Source organism: Bombus affinis, chromosome 3 (genome assembly GCF_024516045.1).
Source record: "Bombus affinis isolate iyBomAffi1 chromosome 3, iyBomAffi1.2, whole genome shotgun sequence".
Lineage (NCBI taxonomy): Eukaryota > Metazoa > Arthropoda > Insecta > Hymenoptera > Apidae > Bombus > Bombus affinis.
This window is the reverse complement of record NC_066346.1, coordinates 14,948,368-14,971,659: the sequence shown is the minus strand read 5'-3', so window position 1 is coordinate 14,971,659 and position 23,292 is coordinate 14,948,368. Positions and strand designations below refer to the sequence as shown.

The 23,292-nt window shown below is 38.1% G+C and overlaps 1 long non-coding RNA gene across 1 annotated transcript; it reads left to right on the top strand.

Moving 5' to 3' along the window:
- The first annotated feature begins 20,135 nt into the window (after positions 1–20,135).
- On the top strand, positions 20,136–21,709 carry LOC126914816 (uncharacterized). Its single transcript, XR_007709821.1, has 5 exons — positions 20,136–20,663; positions 20,883–20,930; positions 21,005–21,106; positions 21,268–21,393; positions 21,554–21,709. It is a non-coding gene; the product is annotated as an uncharacterized LOC126914816 (long non-coding RNA).
- The last annotated feature ends 1,583 nt before the right edge of the window (positions 21,710–23,292 follow it).

Here is a 23,292-nt window from a genome sequence, read left to right as displayed (position 1 = left end):
AACTTTGAAAATTTGGATTCAAATTAACGCGATATAGTATCATTTACATGTACAGTTTAGTTGATAACAAACTAACAGCAAACAAAGCAATGTTTATCGATGTTTTACGAAATTTATTTATTACACGACTTATATTTGTGTGACTTTTTCTTCGTAATTTCGTAATTGATTGTTATTCTGGGTGTTTAGATATTTTTCATTCTGTCCACAGTTTCCACTCGGTCGTATCTTCCTTTCGTTAACAAACTTTCTCGAGTTTGAGGAAAATATGAGAGAACCGTTACTTTATATGCAAGTTTCTTTCTTCGAACGTTAAAAGTTCGAAATTTTCTTCAAGCATCAGGAGTATTTTCATTTGTCGAAACGAGGACGAAATTGGGGTATAAAACTTGGCGAGCGCTGCAGCATCGAGAATTAATGATATTGTGCTTCAACTTAATTTATCGCCATGAAAATGCTGGTCTGCACTTAGTCGACCACGAACTTTTACTATTTCGGACTTTTTCCTCCTAATATTTTATATTGGGTTGGCAACTAAGTGGTTGCGGATTTTATCATTAGGTGGCACTGACAAAATCCGCAATCACTTAGTTGCCAACCCAATATTATCGTTCCATCTGAAGCTTCTATTATTTAAAGCATCGTATTAAACCTTGTGTCCGAGTACAATGTTTCCAGTAATATTATACAGGTTGGTTGGTAACTGGTGGTACAAACGGAAAGGGGGTGATTCTACGCGAAAAAGAAGTCGAAAATATAGAATAAAAATTTTTCGTTTGAGGCTTCGTTTTCGAGAAAATCGACTTTGAATTTTCGCTCGGTACGCGTGCACTTTATCACGTCTCGTTATAACGGACCTCACTGTACATCGTTGTCTCGATGGATATTATCGCAGTTTAAGTTTGTTTTTGCCGCAACGGAAAATTAGGAATACATAATGAAATAACATGAAGTAATCATAAAGTTTATTATTACAAAAATTGCCGAAAGTGTTGCCCATTCTGTCCAACACATACTTCTGCTCTTCTAATTAAATTTCTATGAACACTTTCTAACGCATTCGTTTGTTTTAAAGTATGAAAGGCTACAATAATCTTTTCTTTCAATTGCTCGAAAATAAAACCTCGAACGAAAAATTTTTATTCTATATTTTCGACTTCTTTTTTCGCGTAGAATCACCCCCTTCCCGCTTGTACCACCAGTTACCAACCACCCTGTATGTTGGGTTGTCCGGAAAGTGTCTTTCTTTCAAAGAGACGTCTTTTTCAACGACGCATCTTTATACAAACATAAAACCTAATCTGTCGAACATTGTGATCTTTAGTTTGATAAAACAAAACGGATCATAGGTAATTCGATAAAATAATATAAAACGGAAAATGTGCATCCATTATTTCCTTATAGAACGAAAGAAACTTTTCGGACGACCTAATAGTTTCGTATTGCCATAAACGGAGAAAATTCGAACTTTCTAAGTAACGTAAACTAAAACTCGAAATTCGTTAAAGTAAAATTGAGGAAAAATCAAATATTGTGCATAGTAACTTTCTAAATTTTTATGTACAATGTTCGTCGTAATAATATCAACGATAGAATATAATCAGAAAAGTACGCGTGCGATAAATTCGATCGTGCGTTTAAAAAGAAATAAATGAAAATTTCAATAAGAACGTAGTTGGCGATTTAATAGAATTTCAATAGAATTTCAATAATGGACAAGAATTTCGTTATTTGTCCGGTAACGTCGTTGTGTCCATTTTCGTAAAAGCCAGATTACGATTGCACGTTTTTCTCGATTCGAAGCTTCGTCGAGTTTAATCCGGCGACCGGTTTAGGCTACAGTATGTTTCAAATTTTCCGGCCCTTTGTATGCAGAAAAATCATTCGACCCGATGAACCGCGTGAAATGTAGAAGTTCACTGATTCAGCGAACGAAAATAAATCGCATGTAATATTAAATCGATATCGTCGACCTGAGGGCGAACTTTCTCTTTGGAATCTCGTATCTTGGACTCGAATCAAACTTTCGAAATTCGATATTTCCACCGATTCAATGCTACTCGTATGACTTTTTTTTTTGCGTGGGGAGGGGAAAATGCTATTACGCATGCCCAGTGACCCGCATCACTGGGTTATGTGGGAGTCGGTCGGATGTCGTTGCCATACCCACTAAAAACCCCTCCTCCTTCTTCCTCCGCTTAGAGGGCAGACAACCCCGGTAAAACCTGTCGGCAGTCATCAGGGTTGTCCTTTCGTGCCCCGTTGTATCTACATCTTCGGGCAGTTACTGCTCATGTCGTCCTCTCAGCCAGTTCAGAATACTGGGCTGGTCTCCTTCTGCGGTTTTTCGTTGTTTCATGTTCTTGCTCTCATTGCTCCGCGTAGTTGTTGTTTCGCTCGTTCTCCTCCTTGCCTCTTCCCAGGCCCTCGCTGTCACCCTCCTGTGGCACATGACGGTCTTGCAGAATTGCCTGAATTTATTCCAGCTCTCGTTCTTGGCGGTCAACGTGGCGATCAGATTGCCCACGTCTATCTTCCCGCCCAGAGCGTTCTCCAGCTCGATCCTTCTGTCCGTCCACTTCGGGCACGCGAAGAGGGCGTGCTCTGCACCGTCGTTCGGGTCTCCACAGTCGAGACAGTTGCTGTCGCTGTCCCTGCCAATCCTTTTCCTATAGACACCGAAGCTCCCATGCCCGGTTAGCAGCTGCATGATGTGGTGATCGATGTCCATCTTCTTTTTGGTAAATAGCAGCGCACTCGGTATTGGCTTCTTTGTGATATTTTGTGCCGCGTGGGAGACGGTACGGTATGCCGTCGTTGTTATGCACAGGGCCGTTCGTTGTGCTCGTTTCAACTTTTTCCTGTTCTTATCGGTATTCGCTGCTCTAGCCCACACCGGTGCTCCGTAAGTTACGATGGACTCCCACACATTGTAGTAGAGCCTACGAGCCAAGCTGGTCGGCCCGTTGATGTTGGGTAGAATTCCCCTAAAGGCTCCTATTAACTTGTCGGCTCTATTACACACCATCTCGATATGCGCACCGAACCTCCGACTGGAGTCGATGACGACTCCGAGATACCTGATGCGATCGACCGTTTCGATGTCCGAGGAGCCCAACCTGAGTTTCACCACTCTCGGCACTCGCAAGCTTGTGATGAGCATGACCTCCGTCTTTTCTCTCGCCAGGGTGAGCCCGACACTCGTGCACCAATCGTTGGCGATCCTTAGCATCGTGTTGACCTTGGCGGTGGCCTCTTCGTTCCTCCCGACGGAACATGTGATGGCCAGCTCATCCGCGAAGGAGGTTGCTCTGACCATTGGCATGTTGTCGAGTCTCTCGAGCAACCGGTCGTATACCAAGATCCACAGGAATGGTCCGAGGATGGATCCCTGCGGAACTCCCGCCGCCACCTCGTGCTCCACCGTGCCGTGCTGGTTGCTCACGATGATCCTCTTTCCGGATAGGTAACTGCCGATTAGCCTTTTCACCTTCCATGGCAGCTTCCTCTTGTCAAATTCCTCGTATATGCTCTTCCAGCTGAGCGAATTGAAGGCATTGCTAATATCCAGGGTGATCATCACGCAAATTACCTTCTTCTGTTTGCAGATGTTGGCAAACTTTTATCACCTGCGTGATGGCATCTACCGTACTCCTCTTCTTTCTGAAGCCATATTGCCTCCGATGGAACGGGTCCATTCCGATGCATCTCTCGATGATCTTCTTAAAGCATTTTCCCCAGATCTTGCTCATGGTTGGGAGTATGCTTATCGGCCGGTACGCGTTAGGGAGACTGGGATCCTTTCCCGGTTTCCTTAGCAGTATTACTCTGGCCGTCTTCCAGCAGTCTGGGATCCTTCCTGATTCGGTGATGCCGTTGAACGGCCTTGTCACGAGCTCGCTCCTGCGACTCGCTATCAGCTTCGCGATCTCGCCCGGCACGCCATCGACTCCTGCAGCCTTCTTGGTGTTCATTCTTCCGGCGGCATCGACGACATCGCCTTCGCCGATGGCGACGCTGAGGCTAATATCTCCTTCTTCTTCGGTCTCTGCCTCTTCGCGGCCCTCATAATGGGGGGGGGGGGGGGTCCGTGTCCCAAGGTGAATAGCCTCTGTAGGACTGCCTTCACCATGTCGATCGGCATGTCGTTGGTTGGTCCCTTGCTTTTACATTTCTTCATGACCGTGCGATAGGGTTTGCCCCAAGGGTCGCTCTTCAGTATCTTGCAGTATTCTGCCCAAGCTGTTTTTTTGCTGTGGGCGATCTCCTTTTTTAACTGCCTTCGGATCTCCTTGTAGGCGTTGACGAGGGGCTCGGTGTTGCCGGCATTCTTCTTCCTTTCTCTCGTCACCTTCCTGAGCGCTTTGTGCGCCTGCGTTCTCAGTTCCGCGATCATCGGGTTCCACCAGTAGTTCGCGTACTTGCGGCTCGCCGCACAGTTCGACTTCCTTAGCATCCCTTCGCACGTACCTTCGATGCTCTTTTGCAAGGGCTCGGCCCCATCATCTCCGATAGCCGCGTTGAGGTCCTCCTTCTTCAGTGTGTCGTCGAATCTGCTCAGGAACTCCTCCGGCGACATGTCCTTGGTCACGTACCTTTAGAACTTCGATACGGTTCGGGCCTTCCTCGCCTTAAACCTCGCCCTAAGCACGAAAGAATATATTCTTGTTCGATTTATCACGAAAAATAAAATCTTGCACGTGTGTACAAGCTGTTGGTTTCATCCAAAAACTACGACGCATGAGATAGAGAAACAGATATATATGCAAATGCACGTAATATATAAGAGAGAAACGTATGTACGAGCCCATAAATCGAAGTACGAACTGAAAAGGGAAATTTAAATTTTATCGAAAATTCTACTTCTAATCGACGTCTGCGTAAGATACGAGGACTAGCTGTTGGCGAGATACGGAAGCAATTTGTAGGTTCGAAGGGGAATATCGAGAAACTGGTGGAATACGCGAAGCTGTCGCCAAATTTTAACGTCTAATAACTTCCAATGGCTGTTTGATATCCGCACGGTAACATTTCCAACGAAATAACGAGAGCGATTCGCAAAAGAAAATATCGACTCGCAACATTCGTTCTGGGCACGTGCTGCGTGAGCGCGTCTGCGTAATCCGTTTTTAACGGGCGAAAAAGTCAGTGTTATTGCTAAAGCGAACGTACTAGGAAAAAAGTAGCGAAGCGTAGAACTTTAAAAATAAAACAACATTTTTCCACGCTATATTCCTTCTGATATTTACGAAGCCTTCGTGTGCCAAAAGAATCTGACATTCTAATGTGACAATAAACAGGAAATCTTTTAAGCAAAAAGAAAAGAAAAATACACATATCTCGAGTTCTCATTGGGATTAGGGGCGTGTAACGAATCTTCATTTGGATTAACCATTGTTGTTATACGATATGGATAGTATTTACTGGTACCGACATGATTACAGTACCGATATGGTACAGAGTTGGCAAGTAACTGTGGCAATTAGATACTCGAGATGCCAATGACAATGATCTTAGGTTCAATAACGAATCCATGGTCAAAGGGATAACAAATACGTCTTCTTCCAAAGTCTAAGTCGTACTGAGCTTACTTGTCCACAATTCAAGTGTAACTCAACTTACTTGTCTACGATATAAGTAGAACTCAACTTACTTGTCTACAGTATAAGTAGAACTCCCTCAGTCCAAATGGAACTGCACTTATATACTCGTCTCTGTACCCCTCGGGTCAACTATATTTTTAAGGAGATCTATACAATTACTCCATAGCTTTGTTAGGTAAAAACGTCCATGCCATGACCGTGGCTACGTTTAGCGACCAGTTGTGTCACTTCGAGCCCAAGCCTACTGTCATAAATCTCGGGTAAACATAGTCGGATTAAATCATAAACAACTACTTCTGAGTTTTATTATTTAAGTGCAGCTATAATAAAAAGTCTAGACTAAAGTATTGGGGGTCTTCCCAAAAATTCCAAAAGAAAGGCCCCGATGTCCTTTTATCTCCAACATGTATATAGGAGAAATAAAATAGTATAGTAATTTTTTAATTGCACACTAAATTAGTATTAAATTCCATACGATATTTTCAAAGATCTTGTATCTTTGAATCTATCAGATTTGTTTTTAGATACAAAAGAAAATTAATAAAAATGTGACTTAATTTTATTCATTCTTTTGTACTGTTCGATCGTTCTCCACTATGATACGGTTTCAACGAAGAAACGTTTTATTTATGTTCAAGTGAGAGTTTTCTAAATCAAGATGAGAAGACAATTGTGCAGCCCGAATGTGAATGTGGCAAACTATGGCGAGCCTCAAATCGTCATAAAGGAAAGCACATCGGGCGAAGAGGAAGAGGAAGGGCGAAGAGGAAGAGGAAGGGCGAAGAGGAAGAGGAAGGGCGAAGGAACGAGTCGCCTCCGCGTTGCATGGATCCCGATTCGACACCCTTAAATCCTCATCTATTGTCTCCCTGGCGAGAGGTCAGGAAACGCTCTCTACCGACTCCGCAATGTACTTCCGGGATAACCGCATCACAGGTACTGTCTGATGGTCATATGTAGAAGAACATACTTGCTTATGGGCCACATCCCCTTTCTTGATAATGTATTTTTAGTGTATCCTGTTAGCTTAACAAAACATAACGTTGTCCAACGTTTGCATAATATATTTAAATATATTCCTATTAGGTCATTTGTTGTCTGTATATTTTCCCTTTCGATTTTGTCTTGGACTTCGATAGGTAATCCAATGACAATCAGGTGTATCCTCACCTCTTCATCCATTTCCCTTTTTACTTCCAATATTAGTCGTTCTTTCTCTATTGCATATTCTACGAACGAACCTGAAAGGTATTTACAGTTGTAAGCATGCACAGTTGCCGGCCAACCTTTATTCTTAAAGGCTTTGATAAATGTTTCTTTCCAATCTTCCCAGTTGTGTCCTCCAGCTTTCAGTAGATTTGTTTGGTACCGCCTTTTTGCTGTTTTTCCTAGGTACTTTCTCAAACCTTTGACTTTTCCTCATCGCTTTTTATTTTGTATTTTTTGCATTCCTCTTCATACTCTGATATCCAGTTTGTGGCTTTCTGAGTTCCTTCTAATCGTTCTATATTGTTGTTTGTTTCAACTATTTCCCTCTTATCTCGTCTTTAAAGGGTCTCTAGAAGTTTTTCCATGTCCACGTTGAGTTTCTCCATTTCCGTCTTTGTTTTTCTTGTGGATGTTATTTATGCTTCCTCTAAGACAATGTCTCGGAATACGAAGTTTGAATCCGTATCGGTATCAGTGCTGCTGTCTCATCGTCTATTGGGAGTTTAATATTTCGATTCTGAAGTCTGAAAATCGAGTTTTTTTTATTATGAAATGATTTGATAAAATACAAAAATGAACAACAATTAATATGCGTCTATAACAATCAATAACGATGATTATCTAAACGGGAAATTATAAGTCTTTGGTGCAATGTTTACCTGAACGTCCTGAGCTACCGATCTTTCTTCTTCAATCTTTAAATCTTAAATCTTCAGTCTTTACAATCTTAAACAACTATTCTATAACCTTGTCTGTCTCTCTAATGTAACTCTCTGTCTGTCCGTCTGGGGAACACGTACTTCTTCAACTGCTCGTCCGTATCGATCTCTCCGTTAAACACAGCCTGTCGTGCTACCCGTGTTACGTCGCCTAAACATCTGCATGCCAGCCCTCGCGACCGGACAGCCAGCGGCCTGCGTAACGTCACTCCGACCCTCAATAAACCTAAGGACCCAATATATTCTTTCGCTGTCACTGTATTGTATCAACAGGCGTCTTCATTCAACCCCTTTGTCCTGAAGAATTTCTTAAGCCAAACATATTTTCGAACCACATCTGGTTTTTAGAGAGGTCCTTGGATTTATTAGGCGCGCTGAAAAAATACGGAGAAAGCGAACACGCACCCATCGGGAAGAATCGAATAGCTAGCTAATAAAACAATCAGGTTTTTCCATGAACAAGGTCACCTATCAACCACGATGGTAGGAGGCCTTCTACCCATCCCTTCAAGCATCAGCGTAGGGCATAACCAATCGACATCGCGGATCGTTACCCTCACTTTTCTTAACGAAAAGTGTGAACAACGAATCCGCGTTCGTCATGCAAAAGGGCACACCCACACTGAACTTTCTTCCATCTCAACGCAAGAGCGACCAGCTAGTCAAAATTCTAACGCCTAACGTCTAACTCTGAACAGAACGCCAATTCAAGTCGATCCGCGACATTGCCAAACATTCGCTTATTCTATTAAGTATCATATCGTGCTACGTCCACCAAGAGACTAAGTTCAATTGTAAGAGCATTGCTCTATATTGTATACATCTATATTATCTGCGTGCGATAAAGTTGTTAATTGTTTATATCTTTTCAACGGCGTTACTACTTTGTGTGATTGTATAAAGTGTTGGAAATATACATTATTATAACTCTGACTCCCAGTGTTATACCGCATTAACCACCCCGATTATCCTAACCGAAATACGGGGATCGAACTATTCGTGGTGTCGATTATTCTAATCGTAACGGGAATTTACGACTCCCGTTGACGCGTATTCTAACGACCGCGTCTCCCCGCGATAGCTCGAATTTACAACCCGTAAAACAAAAAGAATCCATATCCTACATGAACTCTAGGGATTTCACATATTTACTAAATTTAGTTTTCTAGTTTATTACGCAAATTCTAGTTAACTGTAAATTTCAATGTTTATAATAAATAATTAAAAATAACTAAAATATAACGCTCTTGAATCATTTAATCTCTTTCATTTTAATCATTTAAACTACTATAACTTATTACGATTTGCGCTTTGAATAGTTAATCAACAGAGTTCAGTCTAACGAAAAAGTATTCCATCCACAGCGATCGTCAGCGCTAGACACGCGCCGTCTTTACGGACGACATAGGCCGTGAGTATTCAGCACTCAAAGGGTTTATCGTCTGTGATAAAGCTTTTAGTTTCGAAAGCTCTGTTAAACTCGTTATGGTAAAATTAATAGACACTATAATCTTAACGAATTATCTTTTGTATTCGTAAGAGGCCCGACGATTTCTTTATTATGGGAAAATAATTTCAGCGATATTTTTCGCTTTTAACGCGTTTGCAGCGCGTACGCGTATATCCTTGCCTGTTGCGCGTTATACGTTTTAACGTATGTGCATAATTTTCTATCTACCAAATACGCGCAGCTTTTAACGAAGCAGAGCGAAACGTTTGTAAAATTGAAATGTTAGAACGATGTTTCCGATAAAATTCTTTGTTCCCGGCAGGTTGAACTGCGAGACCGATGCGTTTAAAAGTGCAATTTTCGAGGAATTAAACGCACGAAATTCTGAATATTAGTTCCTTCGTTATGCCTTTGTCATATTCGTTTCTATCTTTATCATTATTCGACAGGTTATTCGCAACTCGTGCAACGAAATAGGAGGATATCCATACGTTGATCCAAATTTCTACTTTCAATCATATAATTGGCTTTCTTTTGCATAAAACGATATAATCGAAACGTTATCATAGATATAATCTGGTTCTGGAAAAAATCGAAGAACGTCGTGTGAAAATCGATTTTAATTTAAATTGTCTTAAATATCCTTTAACGAATACGTCGTATTCTTTCGTTCTATTACGTTTAAATTAACAGTTATCGTCCTTTATGTCGGCCATTTCCTTCGTTTACGTTCTTTTTCACTTTCTGCCGTAATAGATCAGCCACGGATAGTCCATTTCGACGAATAGTTTCTCTCGATCGACGTGGAAACCGTCGAAAAGAAAGATTCAGGATATTGTAGCCGTTCGCCGATAAGGAGCGCCATTTACGCCGAAGGAGATCCGTTCTCTTAGAACGTTCATAGAGCTCTGGGTCTTTTCGTTCTATAAGATTAATATAAATCTAGAAATTGTACAGCCCAACTTTAAGTCTATCGCAGCTTCGTTCGAACGACGTTACTTCGTCCTGTACAAATTTCGATTCCTCCGATGAAACGTGTATTCACAGCAAAGTACTTTTTTCTGTAATCTTATTATGGCTTGCGAAAGTGTTCGAATAATCTTGATCGTTCCGAGGTGACGCGTATCACACGAACAATAGAAAACTCGGAAAATACCGAAAGGTCGGATGATACCGGCGTTCGTACGGTAAAATCGTAAAATTGATTTCGATAACTTAACATCGTACTTGCGTTTCAGTTTAGTTGACTATTTGATCGATTAAAAGTTCAATTAATCTATTTACTTTGTTCGCGCGGTGCCGGCGTTAAAATTTCGAAAAAAAAACGCGCAGTTAGGAGAAAGCTGGAAACACATCGTATAATACGAGACTCGGATAGCCGAAACTTCACCGAGCTGGCGGAAATTTTGCGTAGGATCGCGTATTATGCCAAACATTTTGAAATCCCGTTAACGCTGTAACGAGACACGACTATCATGATTATGTTCGTTACATCAGTTGCGACTCTGCAATTTTTGTACTTTCGAGTCTGTCCCTATTTTAACGATAATAAAACATATTTGTAACGTTGGGAGAAGATTTTTAATCAAGAAAATTGAAACGAAAATGTGCGATCTTTTTTCATTTTCTTCAAAAGGAAGGTATCCTCTAACGTTGTAAGAACGTAATTGGGTCGACCCATACATAACTCGAGCTAAAATGATCGAAAGGGCGTAGCAGGCTTTTTTTTATTTATTACAAGCGTACAGTTTTGTCAGGTTCAGCCAAATATTAGGTTGCCCCAAAAGTGTCTTTCCTCTACGAATATGTCTTTTACGACAATGCATCTTTATACAAACACGACAGCTAATCTGTCAAATGTCGTGGTCTTTACCTTAATAGAACAAAATGGAACGTACGTAGTTCGATAAAATAAAGGAAACAAGAAACGTCGTGCGTCTATTATTTTCTTATAAAACGAAAGACTCTTTTGTTGTACAACCTGATATTTGAACTGTCGATAATTTTCGAGAAAGGTCCTGTAACTTCCATATACATTTTCCGATCCATTTCAAATTTTTCCAATACAATACTCGCGTCTCGTTACAGCACCAGCGAAATTTCCAAATATCTCGCATGACACGCATCGCACATTCGTGAAAACATTCCGTGATAAACGTTGGAACGCTTTCTCAAGCCATTGGGTATATTGCACCGAATAATTTCGAAATTTCACTGGCGCTGTAACGAGACAAAACTATGGTGATTATTATTATTATACGTGCAAAATGTGGAACAGATTTGAAAATGTATCACACAAGTATCGGAAAAAAGATCATCGAATTATTGGGAAAACCAATTTTGTTCGCTACGTCGATAAGCCACGGTAAATAGCGAGATCGTTTTTGAGACTAATAGTGCGTTTAAAACTATTGTTCATACCTTGTGCTAATTTTTCACTAATACTAAATAAACTACGTTCGCGAGTAAATGTCCAGAATAACGTAATTTCCATCAGCATCGTCGGTTTCGTTTCAAATTTCACTGTTATAATTCTCGCAGCGGTTCCTGTCTCGTTACAGCGTTAACAAACTTTCGGAAAGTGTCGCGTAATGCGCATTTGGAAAAAATTTTCCGTTGCGAACGTTGGAATAGCAGCGCGAGCCACCGCGCAAACCGCGGGAAACAATTTTTCCTTGGAAAACTTGGAAGCTCGTGTCATCGTTTAGAACACGTACCTGCGTTGTGTTTTATCGATGTTCCGTACTTTGAAGTCTAAGTATAAACCTTGCTTGCACGGTGCAACTAATCCGTGACAAATCGAGCAAAGTAGAGGCTGCATTTCATCGAATCAAGGAACGTTTGACGTGTACAACGTTTTTTTTTTTTTTTATTTATTTATTAAAATTCACAATTTGTCCAATTTGGACATTTGGTGGAATTTTTTAACGGTTAAATTAGCATGTTGGTGCCTACCCCCAGCGGGGTACCATCCTCGTGTTTGTTAGGTTATGTCCTTTATAAGGTCTGCTGGGTGCTTCCTTTTTAGTCTTCTGTCTATATTTATGGTTTTGTATGTTTCCGCAGCTAGCCGGTTTGTGTGTGTTGCTATTCTTGATTTGTATTTCTCGGAGTATCTGCTAATTTCTTCCTTGACCGTTGGCATTCCCAGGTCCCTTCGTATATCTTCGTTTCTGACGTACCAAGATCCGTTTACTATTGTTCTGAGGATTTTAGCCTGTATTACCTCTATTTTGTTTATATGGCTCATTGCTGCCGTCCTCCATAGTGGTATTCCGTACGTCCAGATTGGTTTTATGATCGTTTTATATATTTTTAATTTATTTTCTGTGCTTAGTTTGGATTTTTGGCTTGTTAGCCAATGCATTTGTCTCCTTGTTTTCTGTATTTTTTCTACTATCGATTTGATGTGTAGTTTCCAGGTGAGTTTTTGATCTAAGTGGAGTCCTAGGTATTTGACATGCTTTGTTTGCGTTATATGCGTGCCGTTCAATAGGATGTTTGGTGGTATCCTTTTTCGTAGCGTGAATGTAATATGGTTGCATTTATTGGGGTTTGCTTTTATTTGTTTTTCTTGTAGCCAATTTTCTATTTTTATGATATGTTCTTGTAGTATTTTGACTGCCGTTTCTGGGTTAGTATGCCTGACTAGTATAGCTGTGTCGTCCGCGAATGTCAATACTGTGCTGTTGGTAGTTGTTGGTATGTTCGCCGTGTATAATGTGTATAGTATTGGGCCTAGGACGCTTCCTTGTGGTACCCCGGCCTTGATGTCTTTAACTTGAGAATGTGTGTCCTTGATTTTTATTACGAAGGTTCTGCTGCTTAGGTAGGATTTTATTAAGTGGTGTATTTGCTCCGGGAATTGTTTCCTAATTGTTTGTAGTAGACTTTCATGGTTAATTTTATCGAATGCTTTCTCTATGTCTATAAAGAGGGCTGTGCAGTATTCCTTGTTTTCTAGTGCTACTATTATTTCGTTTATAAGCCTGTGCATTTGCTCTATCGTGGAGTGTTTGTTTCTCAAACCAAATTGGTGATCCGGTATTAGTTTTTTTGTCTCTATTATTGTTTTTATCCGGCAATATATTATTTTTTCCAGTATTTTGGAAAATACTGGAAGCAGTGATATTGGTCTGTAAGATGCAGTTTGGTGCGGGTCTTTGCCTGGTTTATGTACAATTTTGATCTGTGCTAATTTCCATGGTTTGGGGAAGTATTGAATTCTTAGAATTGCATTGAATGTTATTGTCATTAGTCTTATTGCTTTTGGCGGAAGGTTTTTCAAGATTTTACCATTGATTAGGTCGATTCCTGGCGCTTTGTTGTTTTTTGTTTTATCAATTATGTTTCTAATTTCTTGTGCCGATGTTTTAGCTATGTTGTATTCCTTGTCGGCTGTGGTAGTAGTGGTTTGTGGATCCTCCTCCGTATGACTTTTGAGGTTGCTGTTGTTGATAATGTGTGGTGTGAATGTGTTGCAGAGGTGGTTGGAGAATTCTTCAGCTTGTTCTTCGTTGCTTCTTGCCCATGTGTTATCTGCTTTTCTGATTGCCGGGACGGGTATTATTGGCTTCCTTATTTTTTTCGTGGCTTTCCATAGTGAATAGTTGGTGATCTCGTGTGTGGACAGTGTCCCTATGAACTTTGCGAATTCATTATCGTTGTGCTCCTTTATTTTGTTTTTTATTTCCTTTGCAAGTTTGTTTAAGTGTTTTTTGTTTTCTCGGGTTCTGTATTTTTGCCATTTTGCTTTTGCTTTTCTTTTTTCTTTGATTTTGTCGAGTATTTCTTGCGGGATTGTTATTGTTTGTCTGCTGGTTGGTTCGGGTGTAGTGGTTGTCCTTGCTGCTTCTTGAATAGTTGCTGTCAATGTTGCTACTGCCTGTTCTATGTGTTCAGGAGTTTTTAACGGGATGTTGCAGTTTATTTTGCTTTCTATTATTTCTCTGAAAGTTTGCCATTTGGTGGTTTTATTGCATAGTGTTTCTGGTTTGCTATAGTGTATTGGTTTGTTTCTGTATTCAATTAGATTAGATTTATGATTAGATTTATACTGTTTGAATAAATTCTCGCTCGTAAGTATTTGCGCGAATGCTGGTCTCGTGCGAAACGTGATAATTAAAATTGCGGATTTTTAGCATACGCAATACACGCAAGAAGATATAAAATTGCACAAATATTTGAGATATAATTGTAGATGAAACTTTCAGCCTGAGATCCAATCGAACCGGTAGCCTTTCTAAAACCGATCTCTACTTTCAAATCAACTTTAAATTTCAGCCTGTTTTTATGAGAAAATTCTCAAACTAATATGATGCTCCTCGGAGAGCTCTTCTCTGCCTTCTCTTTCGCTCTCCACTCGTTTCCCCCTAGAGAACAGCGTAATAGGACTACGTGTGCTCGTAGTCGGAGACAAAATTGGCGTTCAGGTGATATTCTACGGGAGCTTATTTTTCTAGATGACTCGTAACCCTGGCAAGTGTCAGTCTTTAATCTCTTAACGTACAATTTTGCTCCGCCTAACCGGTCAAAGACGCGCAATTTCTTCCTCGATCTACGTTCGCGATCTAAAGACGCTCGATTATACGCACACAGAGACGCACGAAGATACTCGAAGACTCTTAGAAACTTTTCACTTTTTCTATATTACACGAAATATTTAGAAACTTCATTAACAGCACGACGAGCCACGATTATACGTGATTGTGAAATTTCTAAAATTTCTAATTTCTCTGCAAAACCGTATCCAGAAGTTACATAAAATATTCGTCGCGCAAAGACGATGAAAATATTTGAGCAGTCAATTATTCGCTGTATTAAGCCACGATATTTAGCGAAACGATCTTTATCACCAGTTGTAATGTTTAAGACTACTTCTATTCATGCTATATACTAATTTTTCGCTAAATGTATATTTGCCATAAATGTTACAATTACAAGACATCATAACTGTTACAAGAGAAGTTTGCAAAGTTGCGATATGAAGGTTGATGTTTTTAATTAAAAAATTTTTGATCGCGAATAACCGTTAAAACGGATTAAAGTTTTTTTGATTGCCGGTAATCGTTATCGACGAGAGAAATTTCATTTTGGTTACCAGTAACCAACATAAATAACCGGATTTTTAAATATTTTTTTTTTTTTCTGTTACGAGTAACTGTTATCCGTGGCGAGAAAATTTTATTTTGGTTATCGATGACCATTATCGATGGCAAAAATTTGCTCTACATTGTCAATTATCACTGGCTATATTATCAATCGTTATTAACGTCACTGATAATTATTGGGTTGGAAACTAGGTGATTGCGAATTTTCTCAATATCATCTAATGACAAAACCCTCAATCACCTAGTTAACAAGCCAAAAATACGTGTGTTCGCAGTTATTCATAAAACTTGTGTGTTTTATCGAGCAAACAAAACATATGAAAATATAGGAAACGAATAGGATGAAAGATATCGCAGTAGAATATTTTTATTAACAGTTGCACCGTGATATCTTTTATCTTATGCTTTGTTTCGTACATTTTCGTATCTTTTTCTTTGCATAATGAAACATATCAGTTTTATAATTAGGCTTCTTTACGTTGCCAGTGAAAACCGATTATCAGCAATGTCAATAAATATCGACGATAGTCGAATGTGACTAGAAAATATTTTTTTCATCGATATTGCTTGGCGATAATCGAAAATCAATTTCGCCATCGATAATGGTTATCGGTAACCAAAGCAAAATTCGGTTTTCCTTGATAATGGTCACTGTTCGATAACCGAACAAAAATTCAGGTCACTTCCATTGATTACCTTTTCAAATTAAATTCCCATGATCTAAAATTATTATCGAGCGACCGAGGAACAAATCGAATCGTTCGTAATGATTATTCATAATCAGAATTATTAACGATTAAAATTCTTGAATCGTATCGCTTTTGGAGAAATTGAAAACTGGCTTTCGTTTAAATAAAAACTAGTTTCTACCCAATGATTTTCCTGCCAAAAAATATTTAACGTAGTTGTTATTTTGGAGCTTCGCTTGTACTTCCACGTAGATTCCCAGATTGATTTCTAATTTTCCTATTGTAATATAACAATTAATACGATATAATATAATAATCTTAATATTAGATTATAAATATTAACATTGTAGGATTTTTTTATTTATTTATTTTATTTGGGTATGGTCGTTGTCACAAGATCACCGGCGATCTATCGGTTTCGTGATTTCTTGCGTCTCCGACGTGACACTGGCAACCTCACCATACACGCCTATTACATCAATGCACTCGTGTTCAGTGTCTCCATACACTGTACTCGCATTCAGTGTCTCCATACCCGCCTATTACATCAATGCACTCGTGTTCAGTGTCACCATACACTGTACTCGCATTCAGTGTCTCCACACACGCCCAGTGCGGTAATATGATCCAACAAACTGAGACTCATCCGTGTATGAAATCGAAAATGATCTGTCATGTCATTACGGTCTGACCGGTAACTCACAAAATGCAACTGGCGCTTTGAATACTAACCGTAATGATACTGACTTTTGTGTCTTTTTTTCCTCCCTACTTTATCATTGAACGTCCGATCGAAATTTTTGTTGTTAACCTGGGCCCTTGACCTATTTGGACAGTTAGTTAAGCCATAAAGAGACCAGTACAATATAATTTAGCTAAACTATAAAGGAACAAAATACCAGTTATATCAAGTTTAATGTTAGGAAAACCCAATATTTTAGATCCACCCGAGGACGTGTGATAATCAGAATGGCCGTGTCGGAGATGAAAGAACACCGGAGCCTCTCCTTTGAAGCGATACCCCCTTAGTGCTGTAATCCAGATTTCATCATAGCCGCACTAAGAAACTGTTGTAATTCGATCCGACTGTACTTATTCGAAATTTATGATAGTGAGCTCGGGCTCGAGGCGACAACCGGTCGCCGAACGTAGTCGCGGTCAAGGGATGAACGTTTTATCTAACAAAGCCATGAAGTAACTCTATAGCTTTCCTTAAAAGAAATACTTGGGACGGGGCACGACGGTAAACATTTCAACGATTTCTGTCCCGTGGCTCGCCACACGCAGACTTTGTCCTTCGGGTAAGACGATTGCCAGATGCCAACGCATCTTCGCAGTATATGTTTAGCTGGGCGAGGACCCGCTACGAATATTAAATTTCAATTACACAAAGTCTCTCAAATAGACAAATGGCCTGTGCCCCAACTACGGGAAGATAAGAGAAATCTATCCTTCCACGAACGACGCTTCCCGCTAGCAACGTTCCCCAAGGACAGCTAATATCTTTCTCTAACCACCAACATGGAAATTGACCAATTAACAGCAACGACAATTTCCCTCACCCTTCGAACGAAGACTTTTCTCCGCGAATCCGATGATCTCGTGCCCATAGGCACACCCATCATAGTTTTCTTCGACAGCGTCTCCGCGACGGAGAGTCACTCTCCAGTGCGATCTCATCAGTAATCGACCTGTCTTTCGTATATGTAATAATTGCTCCTTGCTCTAATATACAGTGTAACTTAGACGCAAACGAAGGGTAAAGTTCAGCATCCATTGACCGCGGAAACGTTGCCGGAGCCGAGACCATTGTCCTAGTGCCGCGAATATCGAAACCTTGCGACTATCTATCGACGCTGTAATATCCCTAATTTGTGTCAATAAACTCAACTATTGTTACACCGCACCTATGGCTAATTTCAACGAAGATTCACCGAACACCACCACCCCCAATCCTGACGTACATCCGACATATATAACATTATATGTTATTACGAAACACTATATACCGTTGTACGTTATATGGTAATACTATATATCGTTAAACGTTATAACGTAACAATATACATCTTTATACGTTATTACGTAATAGTATATATCGTTATACGATATACGATAATGCTAGATAACGTTATACGTTATTACGTAATGGTATATATAGTTATACGTTACATGGTAATACTATATAACGTTATACGTTATATGGTAACACTGCATGACATTATACGTTATTACGTAATAGTATATACCGTAATACGATATATGCTAATACTATATATCGCCAAACGTTATAACGTAACAACATACAACGTTGTACGTTATATCGCAATAGGATATAACATTATACGTTATATGATAATACTATATAACGTTACACGTTTTTACGTAATATTATATAACGTTATACGTTATATGGTAACAATATACAACGTTATACGACATATGATATTACTATATAACGTTATAAGTTATTACCTAATAGTAAAAGGTATGTAAATATGAGACCGGAAATTTTGTATAGAAAAATGCACGTTTATTGTATGATAATTATACGTTATATGGTAACACCATATAACGTTATACGTTATAACGTAACACTGTATAACGACATACGTTACATGGTACTACTATATAACGTTATGCGTTATAACGTAACAGTATACAACGTTATACGTTACAACGTAACACTATATAACGTTATACGATACATGGTAATACTATATAACGTTATACGTTATAACGTAAAAGTAATAGTATACATATAGTATACGTAATAGTATATAGCGTTATACGTTATATGGTAATACTATATATCGTTATACGTTATAACGTAATAGTATATAACGTTATACGTTATATGGTAGTACTACATAACGTTGAACGTTATAACGTAAGAACATACAACGCTACACGTTGTTACGTAATAGTATACAACGTCATACGATATATGGTAATACTATATAACGTTATACGTTATAACGTAACCATATACAACGTTATACGTTATTAAGTAATAGTAAAAGGTATGTAAATATGAAACCGGAATTTTTGTATAAAAAAATACACGTTTATTGTATGATAATTATACGTTATATGGTAACACCATATAATGTTATACGTTATAACGTAACAATATACAACGCTACACGTTACACGGTAACACCATATTGTTACGTTTGGCTATCCAAATTTTCAAATTTTAATCAATGTAGTAGTCGCTGCCACCGGAAACAGTCTAAGGACTGCTTCAATTAGATATTTCTTGTTAGATTAAGTAGCGTTGATTGGAGTTTAGGCCACTGGTCAACAATCTCCACGTTTCGGCTAACCTGCTATGCCCAGGAATACTAGCACGGGAGAGGATTGTTTGGAATAAACAATTATATTATAAATAATTATTCCTGGCGGATTTAATGACGAATTTTACTAATTATTGATATTATTTATTATTTTAATTATTAATTATTAATATATAATATATTAATATAATATATTATATAATATATATAATTATATAATATATTAATAAATTAATATATTAATTATTAATTATTAATAATAATTATGTGTATTGTAATAATTAATTATTAATTATTAATTATTAATAATAATTAAAGTTGACTCACCTGACGTTGGCCTCCGCTGATGAACGGGCAGGCCGCTGGGGTGATTCCGGTTTTACAAAGATTTACACTTCTATAATTTTTTTTGTTTTAATCTTTATTTAATTTGAACAGTGTAAACAACAGTGTGTCCGGACGTGTTTAACAATTCGAAATTCTAACGCAAAACTTGAGCCAACTATTGTTTTAATTCTAACTGACTAAAAACAATTATTTTATAATTCGAACTGACTAATAACATTTATATCTCGCAACTCTTAAACTCGAACTGGAACGAACAATTATTCTCTAATCCTAACTTAAATTCTAATTAAATCAACTGAACGAACTGATATCAGACTCACTCAAATTCGATTGAACGACTAATACCAATTATCTGCTTATTCTACCGAAACGGACCGATTCAACTAATATCAATTATTCCGATTATTCTCTTATTCAACTGAACCGCTAACAATTTCTTTATTCTAACTGATAACGATTACTCTTCTGTAATTTCGCCAAAATCTCCCGAACAGCTAACAATTACTCTTACTCTATTTTCGCTAAATACTCCCTAACGCTAACAATTACTCTTACTCTAATCTAACTGAACCAACTAATGACAGTTACTCTCTTTTCACAATTACTCTTCTTTATTCTACTGAACCACTAACAATTACTCTCCTTATTTTCGCTAAATTCTCCCGAACGCTAACAATTAATCTCCTTATTTTCGCTAAATTCTCCCGAACGCTAACAATTAATCTGATTTGAAATGTGTCGCTACGCTTTTTATAATGACATCCCCAATGGGATGGCAGTCACGTGGCAGTTCGTTCCGGTGGGAATCGCAATGCTGCAGGTTTTTAGAGTTTCCATGAGAGAACGTGGATTTTGATGATTGCTGATGTCTTGTTTGCTTCATCCCACGCCGTGTCTTGATTTCTCGTATACCTTTTCGATGCTGATGGAAACATTCAAAATACGTGATTGAATGTGGATATTGCAGTGGTTTGTCTTTCGCCGAGATTGCGTCTGCAATCCTTCCGAATCCTTTCCTGCTGATGCCAATGGGAACGATCAAGGCACGTGCAATCCGTTTTGTCAAAATTGCAAGGACTTTCCATACGCGTGTAGCAACGTGTCTTTGCCGAAGTTGCATCTGCGATGCTCTTGTAACCCTTCATAGCGGTGGTCATCTCGCAGTTCCGCCGTGGCTTTTGTATGTGTAGCACGCGTTATTTCTTGTTTCTTCCAATAAAGTATTTTTACATAATGGTAAGTTTTAATATATCATTTTGAAGTCGTTGTAGTGTGATCGTGAGGGTTTGATTTAATTATAAAGTTGTATAGTTTTATATTTTGAGGTTATCTTGTATTCATAATGGCGTGCTATGAATTTTGGTTATATGAATCTCGATCAGTGATTTTTAGTATGCGATCGCTATTTCGGTATTTTAGTTTATTGGGGTTTTTATCTTCTTTTTGTGATTACAGGTTATGTTGAGTCATGGACACAAAAGCGTCCGCGCCTGTGCGAACTGTGTGAGTATGTATTCTTAGTATTCTATCTCGTTTCGCATGTTGTTTGTTTCCTTAAACTTGTGAATTTGTTTTAGCGCAAGAGGAGGAAGATATGTGAATGGTACGAGATGACGTGATCGACGTGCGTGTGTGAATATGTGCGAAGGATGATGCTGAAGGGGCGGTTTTCCACCCAAGTAGGCACAGTGGCACCTTCGTTGACGTCGTGTCCTGATGATCTTTTGACAATTTGGTTTTATTTGACAATATGAGATATATTTTGCTCCTTGTAGATTTATATGTCCATATTTGCTATATATTAAATCGTGTATATTTTATATTACTTTCTTGTTATTAGGTTATTAGTTGTGTAACTCCAGTTTCTGATCTATGGAAAGTGGTGAAACGTCTTCACGAAATACAATTTCATTCGTTTTCCTCCCTTGCATTGGCACGCTGTGAGTGGTGTCGACTTCCAAATGAGGTTTGTGCATCTTGATTATTATGCGTTTAATGATAGATACGGAGGTATCTTTGTAAAGAGGTTCCCATGCGGAGTGTCTCGGTGTGTATCTTGTTATGATTTCTTTTATTTAGTTCATCCTGCTTCTTTCGTGTTTTATTCACTGCATATGATATTTCAGTGCAAGAAGAAGAAGAATTGTAAAGAATCCGTAAGTGGCCCTAGAAGACGCAGTCATCGTGTGAGGTGTTGTCGGCAGGAACGAAGAGTCGAAGTTGTTGAAGAAGTCGTGTGACATTTGTATTGTTTCTGGTTATATACAACGCTATTTCACATATCTATGTATATATATTATTATATTATTATATATTATTATATTAAGTCTTCAGTTGGTTTAGTTGAATGTTCAGTAATGTAATTTTCACAGGGTGGTTTTGTATATTAGATGAGTAGTTGTTCGATATAATAATATGTGTGTATATATATATATATATATACATTTCACAATGTAATTTTCCATTATGTAAAATATATATATGCATATGTATATGTGCGTGTATTGTTATTCTCATTGTTTCTCGGATCGTTAATTGGTTGAATATTCCATAATGTGGATTTCGTATATAATTCTCTAGGTTCGTAGAAATGTAATTCTATATATTTATTTCTTTGCGTTTTAATGGTTTAATAACGTATACATACATATATATATTATGAATTTTTCCCAAAGATACGCGTACGCATGTGTATATCTATATATGTGTGTGTCGCAGAGCAATCTTCTATACAATTTTCACTTTTATTAGAATGCTGACGTAGTGTAGTATATTTCATTTCTTTTATTTATTTTATTAGGTTACCAATTATTCAGATTCACGAAGTAGGTCACACACACAGATATGCATACACGTGTGTGTATATACATGTGTTTTCGCAGAGAAATCTCATACATTTGAATCGCGGCTTGTCTTATTTATTGGTTCATTTAATTATTTCATTTTATTTTTATTTTATATGTCATTGCTGATTGGTTGTAGTGTTTCTTCTTATTGATTCATTTATTTCATTTTGATTGTCTGTCGTATAATTCTTTTTATTTTGATTGGTTAGTTATTAGTTAATTTATTATTATTGGTCGTGTTTAATTATTCATAAGTTATTGGTTCGTGGCGTCACGTGCGGAACGCGGGACGTGACAATATAACGTTATACGTTATAACGCAAGAATATACAACGCTACACGTTATTACGTAATAGTATATAACGTTATACGTTACATGGTAATACTATATAACGTTATACGTTATAACGTAACACTGTATAACGATATACGTTATAACGTAAGAATATACAACGCTCCACGTTATTACGTAATAGTATATAACGTTATACGTTACATGGTAATACTGTATAATGTTATACGTTATATGGTAAAACTGTATATCGTTATACGTTATAACGTAAGAATATGCAACGCTATACGTTATATGGTAATACCATATAACGTTATACGTTATAACGTAACAATATACAACGTTATACGACATATGATATTACTATATAACGTTATACGTTATTACGTAGTATTATATATCGTAATACGTTATATGGTAATACTATATAACGTTATACGTTATAACGTAACAATATACAACGTTAAACGATATATGATATTACTATATAACGTTAGACTTTATTACGTAGTAGTATATATCGTTATACGATATATGGTAATACTATATAACGTTATACGTTATAACGCAAGAATATACAACGTTATACGATATATGATAATACTATATAACGTTATACGTTATTACGTAATAGTATATATCGTTATACGTAATATGGTAATGCTATATATCGCTATACGTTATAACGTAACAATATACGTCGTTATACGTTCTTACGTAATAGTAA